Source organism: Salvelinus namaycush, chromosome 5 (genome assembly GCF_016432855.1).
Source record: "Salvelinus namaycush isolate Seneca chromosome 5, SaNama_1.0, whole genome shotgun sequence".
NCBI classification, from domain to species: Eukaryota; Metazoa; Chordata; class Actinopteri; order Salmoniformes; family Salmonidae; genus Salvelinus; species Salvelinus namaycush.
This window is the reverse complement of record NC_052311.1, coordinates 4,162,853-4,172,852: the sequence shown is the minus strand read 5'-3', so window position 1 is coordinate 4,172,852 and position 10,000 is coordinate 4,162,853.

Sequence of the window (10,000 nt, the reverse complement as noted above, 5' to 3'; positions counted from 1 at the left end):
GAACGCAACCCGACAGCGGCAGGAGGAACGCAACCCGACAGAGGCAGGAGGAACTCAACCCGACAGAGGCAGGAGGAACGCAACCCGACAGAGGAACGCAACCCGACAGAGGAACGCAACCCGACAGAGGAACGCAACCCGACAGAGGAACTCAACCCGACAGAGGAACTCAACCCGACAGCGGCAGGAGGAACTCAACCCGACGGAGGCAGGAGGAACTAAACCCGACAGCGGCAGGAGGAACTCAACCCGACAGAGGCAGGAGGAACTAAACCCGACAGAGGAACGCAACCCGACAGAGGAACGCAACCCGACAGAGGAACTCAACCCGACAGCGGCAGGAGGAACTCAACCCGACAGAGGCAGGAGGAACTCAACCCGACAGCGGCAGGAGGAACTCAACCCGACAGAGGCAGGAGGAACTCAACCCGACAGAGGCAGGAGGAACTAAACCCGACAGAGGAACGCAACCCGACAGAGGAACGCAACCCGACAGAGGAACTCAACCCGACAGCGGCAGGAGGAACTCAACCCGACAGAGGCAGGAGGAACTCAACCCGACAGAGGCAGGAGGAACTAAACCCGACAGAGGAACGCAACCCGACAGAGGAACGCAACCCGACAGAGGAACTCAACCCGACAGCGGTAGGAGGAACTAAACCCAACAGCGGCAGGAGGAACTCAACCCGACAGAGGCAGGAGGAACTAAACCCGACAGAGGAACGCAACCCGACAGAGGAACTCAACCCGACAGAGGAACTCAACCCGACAGCGGCAGGAGGAACTCAACCCGACAGAGGCAGGAGGAACTCAACCCGACAGAGGCAGGAGGAACTAAACCCGACAGCGGCAGGAGGAACTCAACCCGACAGAGGCAGGAGGAACTAAACCCGACAGAGGCAGGAGGAATTAAACCCGACAGAGGCAGGAGGAACTCAACCCGACAGCGGCAGGAGGAACTCAACCCGACAGAGGCAGGAGGAACTAAACCCGACAGATGCAGGAGGAACTCAACCCGACAGCAGCAGGAGGAACTCAACCCGACAGCCGCAGGAGGAACTCAACCCGACAGAGGATCTCAACCCGACAGCAGCAGGAGGAACTCAACCCGACAGCGGCAGGAGGAACTCAACCAGACAGAGGCAGGAGGAACTCAACCCGACAGCAGCAGGAGGAACTCAACCCGACAGAGGAACTCAACCCGACAGAGGAACTCAACCCGACAGAGGAACTCAACCAGACAGAGGAACTCAACCAGACAGAGGACCTCAACCAGACAGAGGAACTCAACCCGACAAAGGAACTCAACCCGACAGAGGAACTCAACCAGACAGAGGAACTCAACCCGACAGAGGAACTCAACCAGACAGAGGACCTCAACCAGACAGAGGAACTCAACCAGACAGCGACAGGAGGAACTCAACCAGACAGCGACAGGAGGAACTCAACCAGACAGCGGCAGGAGGAACTCAACCCGGCAGGAGGAACTCAACCCGACAGAGGAACTCAACCAGACAGAGGAACTCAACCCGACAGAGGACCTCAACCCGACAGCAGCAGGAGGAACTCAACCCGACAGCAGCAGGAGGAACTCAACCAGACAGAGGCAGGAGGAACTCAACCCGACAGCAGCAGGAGGAACTCAACCCGACAGAGGAACTCAACCCGACAGAGGAACTCAACCCGACAGAGGAACTCAACCCGACAGAGGAACTCAACCAGACAGAGGAACTCAACCCGACAGAGGAACTCAACCCGACAGCAGCAGGAGGAACTCAACCCGACAGCGGCAGGAGGAACTCAACCAGACAGAGGCAGGAGGAACTCAACCCGACAGCAGCAGGAGGAACTCAACCCGACAGAGGATCTCAACCCGACAGCAGCAGGAGGAACTCAACCCGACAGAGGAACTCAACCCGACAGCGGCAGGAGGAACTCAACCCGACAGAGGAACTCAACCCGACAGAGGAACTCAACCCGACAGAGGAACTCAACCCGACAGCAGCAGGAGGAACTCAACCCGACAGAGGCAGGAGGAACTCAACCCGACAGAGGAACTCAACCCGACAGAGGAACTCAACCCGACAGAGGAACTCAACCAGACAGAGGAACTCAACCCGACAGAGGAACTCAATCCGACAGAGGAACTCAACCCGACAGAGGAACTCAATCCGACAGAGGAACTCAATCCGACAGAGGAACTCAATCCGACAGAGGAACTCAATCCGACAGAGGAACTCAACCCGACAGCCGCAGGAGGAGCTCAACCCGACAGAGGAACTCAACCCGACAGAGGAACTCAACCCGACAGAGGAACTCAATCCGACAGAGGAACTCAACCCGACAGCCGCAGGAGGAACTCAACCAAAGCTATCAAATGTTATACATTATATGACACTGTATTCCACTTAGCTCAGGGCTGTAATATATATATGGCTGTAAGGCAATCTGCAGGAATAGAGCAGAACAATACACCCAGACCCCAGCCCCACCCGGTCTGAGAAACACCCAGACAGACAAATGTCTTTCAATTCTCTTTCTCTCTCCTCTCTTCTTTCTCTCTCCTCTTTCTCTCTCCATCCCCTCTCTCTCGCTCTCCTCTCTCTGTCTCTCTCTCTCTCCCCTCTCTCTCTCCTCTCTCTCTCCTCTCTCTCTGTACTCTTTCTCTCTCCGTCCCCTCTCTCACTCCTCTCTCTCTCTCTCATCTCCCTGCTCTATCTCTCTCTTCTCTCTCTGTCCTCTGTCTCTCTCCGTCCCCTCTCTCTATCCGTCCCCTCTCTCTCTCTCGCCTCTCTCTCTCTCCTCTTTTTCTCTCCGTCCCCTCTCTCCTCTTTCTCCCTCCGTCCCTCTCTCTCTCTCTCTCCTCTCTTCTCTCTCTCTCCTCTTTCACCCTGCTCTCTCTATCTCCGTCCCCTCTCTCTCTCTCCTCTCTCTCTCTCTCTCTCTCTCCTCTCCCTCTGTCCTCTCTCCTCTCTCCTCTTTCATCCTGTTCTCTCTTCTCCCTCCTCCCTCTACTTTCCTCTAAAATTCTCATTAAGCCTATAGCTTCCTGATTCATCACTGTTTCATTAACTCTGGTAATGTGGTTAGATGTGATATAAATGTTGTCGCTCTGGAATGCCATTACCTGCCTGAGTCCCACATGGCACCCTATTCCCTATATACAGGGCCCACTAGGTATAGGGCCCTGGTCAAAAGAGGTGCACTATCTAGGGCATAGGGTGCTAGTTGGGAGGCAGCCCCTGTAAAGTGCCCTGATGGCACGTTGGTCCCCGCTTGCATCAAGATGGCCACCATTGTTCCTGTGCCCCGAGAAAGCAAAGGTAACTTCACTAAATGACCCCGTAGCACTCACTTACGTCATCATCAAATGCTTTTGAAGAGCTAATTCTCTTGTGGCTGAATGGAAAGCAAGTCCCAGCAGCAATGTTCCAACATCTAGTTTAAAAAAATATATATATATATTTCACTTTTATTTAAGTAGGCAAGTCAGTGAAAAACAAATTCTTATTTACAATGACGGCCTACCCCGGCCAAACCCGGACAGCGCTGGGCCAATTGTACGCCGTCCTACGGGACTCCAAATCACAGCCAGATGTGATACAGCCTGGATTCAAACCAGGGACTGTAGTGATGCCTCTTGCACTGAGCTGCAGTGCCTTAGACCGCTGCGCCACTCGGGAGCCAAGTGAAAAGTCTTCCCAGAAGAGCGGAGGCTGTTAAAGCAGCCAAGGAGGGGAACCAACTCCATATTAATGCCCATGATTTTGTAATGAGATGATCGAAGAGCAGGTGTCCACATACTTTTGGTAATGTAGTGTATATTTTCTATTCATATACTGCCCATACTGTCTATACACACCATTATATATAACTACTGTCTATACACACATTCCTATATAACTACTGTCTATACACACCATGCTATATAACTACTGTCTATACACACCATCCTATATAACTACTGTCTATACACACCATTCTATATAACTACTGTCTATACACACCATCCTATATAACTACTGTCTATACACACCATTATATATAACTACTGTCTATACACACCATCCTATATAACTACTGTCTATACACACCATCCTATATAACTACTGTCTATACACACCATTATATATAACTACTGTCTATACACACCATCCTATTATAACTACTGTCTATACACACCATCCTATATAACTACTGTCTATACTGTCTATACACACCATCCTATATAACTACTGTCTATACACACCATCCTATATAACTACTGTCTATATACACACCATCCTATATAACTACTGTCTATACACACCATTATATATAACTACTGTCTATACACACCATTATATATAACTACTGTCTATACACACATTATATATAACTACTGTCTATACACACCATTATATATAACTACTGTCTATACACACCATTATATATAACTACTGTCTATACACACCATTATATATAACTACTGTCTATACACACCATCCTCTATAACTACTGTCTATACACACCATCCTATACAACTACTGTCTATACACACCATTATATATAACTACTGTCTATACACACCATTATATATAACTACTGTCTATACACACCATCCTATATAACTTCTGTCTATACTGTCTATACACACCATCCTATATATACTTCCATACTGTCCTATACACCACTCCTATATAACCTACTGTCCCTATACACACCATCCTATATAACTACTGTCTTCTATACACACCATCCTATATCACTATGTCTATACACTCTTCATCATATACTAACTACTGTCTATACAGACCCGATCATATATAACTACTGTCTATACACACCATCTATAGTAACTACTGTTCTATACACAAACCCATCCTATAGTAACTACTGTCTCTACTGTCTATAAACACCATCCTATCTAACTACTGTCTATACACACACCTTATATATACTAACTATAATTGCTCTATACAACAGATCACACCTATATAACTACTTACTACTACACACCATGCCTCTATAAACGACCTCGGCTCATACAACCATCTAATACTACTGTCTATACACACCATCCTATATAACTACTGTCTATACACCCTTTATACCAACCAAAAACCTCCTATATAACTACTGTCTAATACTTCTAACACACATCTTATATAACTACTGTCTATACTGTCTATACACACCATCCTATATAACTACTGTCTATACACACCATCCTATATAACTAGTATAACTACTATTATATAACTATACACGCCATCCTATATAACTACTGTCTATACACACCATCATATATAACTACTGTCTATACACACCATCCTATATAACTACTGTCTATACACACCATCCTATATAACTACTGTCTATACTGTCCTATACACACCATCCTATCTATACTCCTGTATATACACAACCACCTATATAACTCTGTCTATAACCCACATCCTATATAACTACTGCTCCTCACACACACCACATCCTATATAACTACTTCTTGTCTATACTGTCTATAAACAACAACACATCCTCTATAACTAAACTTGTCTATACAACAAAACAAACAACTCCTATATAACTACTGCTATACACACCCATCCTAGTATACTACTGTCCTACACACACCATTATATATACTACTTGTCTATACACACCCATCCTATTATAACTAACTGTCTATCACACCATGCCTATATGAACTGACGTTATACCACATGTCATATAACTGTCTATACACACCATCGCTATATAACTAACTGTCTATACACACCATCCTATATTAACTAACCTGTCTAACGTCATACACCAAAACCACCTATATACTGAAAAATTCTATGCAAAACTAAAATACGCTATAAACCATCACACTACTGTCTATACACACCATCCTATATAACTACTGTCTATATACCCTTCTCTATTACTATCTGTCAACAACCAATTATATAATAACTACTGTCTATACACACCATCCTATATACTAACTTATCATATCCTATAACTCTGGAATCAAACCATATATACTATGCCTAAAAACCATATAACTTCGTCTATACCACCATTATATATAACTACTGTCTATACACACCATTACTATATAACTACGTGTCTATACCACTCATATACCTCTATATAACTACTGTTCTATACACACCTCCTTATAACTACTGTCTATCCAACCAGACCATCCTATACAACTACTGTCTATACACACCCTATTATATAACTACTGTCTATACACACCATTACTATATAACTACTGTCTATACACACCATCCTATATAACTCTCTGTCCTATACGCTTACAACCATCCTATATAATACTGCTACCAAAATTTTTTCCAGAACTGTCTATACACAACCATCCTATATAACTACTGTCTATACTCATACCAATCCTATAAACGGTTAACACAATCTGAAACTACTGTCGATACACACCATCCTATATCATACTAGTCTATACACTCCACTCACTATATAACGTACTGTCTATACACACCATTCATATATAACCTACTGTCTACTTCTATCACCATCACTATATAACTACTGTCCTATCACACACCATCCTATATAACTACTGTCTATACTGTTAACCCATCCTATATAACTACTGTCTATACCACATGTATACACTCATAAACTACTTCTAGACACACCATATATAAACTACGTAACTATAATCATCACCCGATCCTCATATAACTACTGTCTGAACATTCTAACTTATCTATAACAACGTCTATACCACTCACTCTACTCTCTAACTTTACTAACTAAACTGTCTAATACTAATACTACCTATACTCTATTATACTACCTAACCTATCGTCTACTTCACTGTCTCTACTCCTAAACACAACACCATCTTCTAACTTCATATAATCCTACCTAGTGACTAAACTACTGTCTATACCAACCATCCTATTAAACTTACTGTCTATCACACACCATCCTTATAACTAATTCTATACTACATCTATATAACTACTGACACCCGGATCCTATATGAAACCTACTGTCTATCCAACCCACAATAACCGCTATAACCACCTATCTACTATAAACTACTGTCTATTACCCACATCCTATATACAATTCTTAACTGTTATACAACCTCTAATCTATACTCATGCTATATACACTACATCCTATATACTTAATACAACACATCTATACTACACAACACCAATCTCTACTATTTTATACTACTCTGTCTACTACTCAACACTAATACTGTCTTATTACACCCATTCCCTGTATAACTATCCTTACGTGAACTCTATCAACACACCATCCTTATAACTACTGTCTATACACACATCCTATATAACGTACTGTTCTATACACACCTCCTATATAACTACTGTCCATACAAACTACATTATAGCTGACTGTCTATACAACCTACAATCACTTCTCTATACCATCTATATCTACTGTCTATACACCATCATATAACTACTTCTCCTATACTGTCCATATACACCACCATTCTAACTATAACTACTGTCTATCAACACCATCCTATATTACTACAACTAGTCTATACCCCACATCCTATATAACTAACTACTGTCCTAATGCATCCACCACCGTCCTATAAAAACTAAACTCACTATCTGCCTATACAACCCACCATCATATATAACTTAACGTGTCTATACACAACGACACCATCCTATATAACTACTGTCTTACAAACATCAACAATAACATATGTCCCTTACCACCAACCATCCTATATAAACTACAGTCTATATACACACCATCCTATATAACTACTGTTTAACATATAGTCTATACATCCATCCTATATATACTAACTGTTCTATTACACACATGACCAGCTATATAACTACTGTCTATAGCCTTCCATATTAACCACCTACTGTACTATACTGTCCTATACACCAATCCTATATACTAACTTACACATCGTTCTATGCAACACACCATCCTATATAACTACTGTCTATACACATTAAATCTGTCTATATACAACACACAACAACACCATAGTTACACTAGTATAACAACTCCTAAAACTACTGTCTATTACACAACCACCATCCTATATAACTACTGTCTATACCACACCATCCTATACAACTACCTGTCTATACACACCATGCCTATATAAACTACCTAACATTATACGTCTATCCAACAAACAAACACCGACTTCCTATATAACTATAACTGATACCCTACTACTTATCACCATCCTTATATACCTACTTCTCTGTCTATACAACACCATCACCTATATAACGTAAACATGTCTACCCTCCATCCATACCTTGATAATACTGTCATACACACCATCCTATATCTATTATATGATATACATACAATGTCCTTTTAACACTCTACCACATCCTGTATAACTACTGTCCATCGACACCATCCTATATATACTCTACTGTCCTATACACACTCCATCCCCCCCTATACTAAGTACTGTCTCTATACACAACACCTATCTAATAATAACCCTCCTGTACTACTACTGTCTAATCACACCATCCTATTAATACTACTGTCTATAACCATCCTATATACTAACTAACTACTTCTATACACAACACATCCGTAATATAATACTGTCTATACTGTACAGAACACATCCTATAACTACTGTCTATAACACACCATTCTATATAACTACTGTCCTATACACATAGCATCCTATATATAACTACTGTCCCGATACTGTCTATACCACACATCCAACCTTATCTGCATAACCTAATAATAACTACTGCTATACACACCATTCACTATATAACTACTGTCTATACACAACCACTCCTATCTACTACTGTCTATCTACACCATCCTATAACTACTGTCTATACACACCACCTCCTATATAACTGATCTTCTATACACACCATTCCTATATAACTACTGTCATAGCACCATCGACCACAGCTATCCATTAATAACTACTTTGTACTACTACGTCATCATCCTCCTAGTATAACTACTGTCATACAACACCATCCTATATCTACTAACTACGTCTGATACCTCCAGCCTATAAACTACATCCGATCTATACTGTCCTATACACAACATCCTATATATAACTACTGTCTTAACCATCGTACAACACCTCCATACTACAATCCTAGTTCTACTGTCTATACACCCACCTATATAACGTACGTCTATACACACCCCATCCTATATAACTACGTCCTATCTATCTCATCACACCATCACTATAATACAACTACTGTCTTACATACACCATCCTATATAACTACTTGTCTATACCACACCATCCTATATAACCTCCACCTACTGTCTATAAACACACCATCCTATAATAACTACTGTTATACCTAATATAACACGTCTATCACGACCATCCTATATAACTTTAACTACTTGTCTATACCATCCGCATTCCTATATAACTACTGCCTATATGTTATTTACACCACAATCCTATAACTTATAACTAACTGTCTATACACACCATCCTTATACTACTTCCATACACACCATCCTATAACTACTGCTGTCTTAACCTAACCCATCCTATATAACTACTATGTCTATACACACCATTTACCTATTCATAGACCAAATCTAATACTCTTGTCTAAAATTAACACACCGTCCTTATAACTACTCTACCTGTATACCACATCCTATACACTCCAACTCACTATATCAACTACTGTCTATATACCACATCTTACACATTCACATCACCATCCATATAACTACTGTCTAGACACAACCATCCATATACTACTTCTATACTGGTCTATAGCACACACCTCCTATTATAACTACTGTCTTGGACACACATCATATACTAACTAACGTCATAACAAAACCACTCTATACTCTGTCCATACACACCATCCTATATACTACTGTCTATACACTCCATCCTATATACCTACTGTCTATACAACTGTTAACTATTGTAATACACAACAATCCTATATAACTACGTGTCCCTTACCACCACCTCCTATATAAC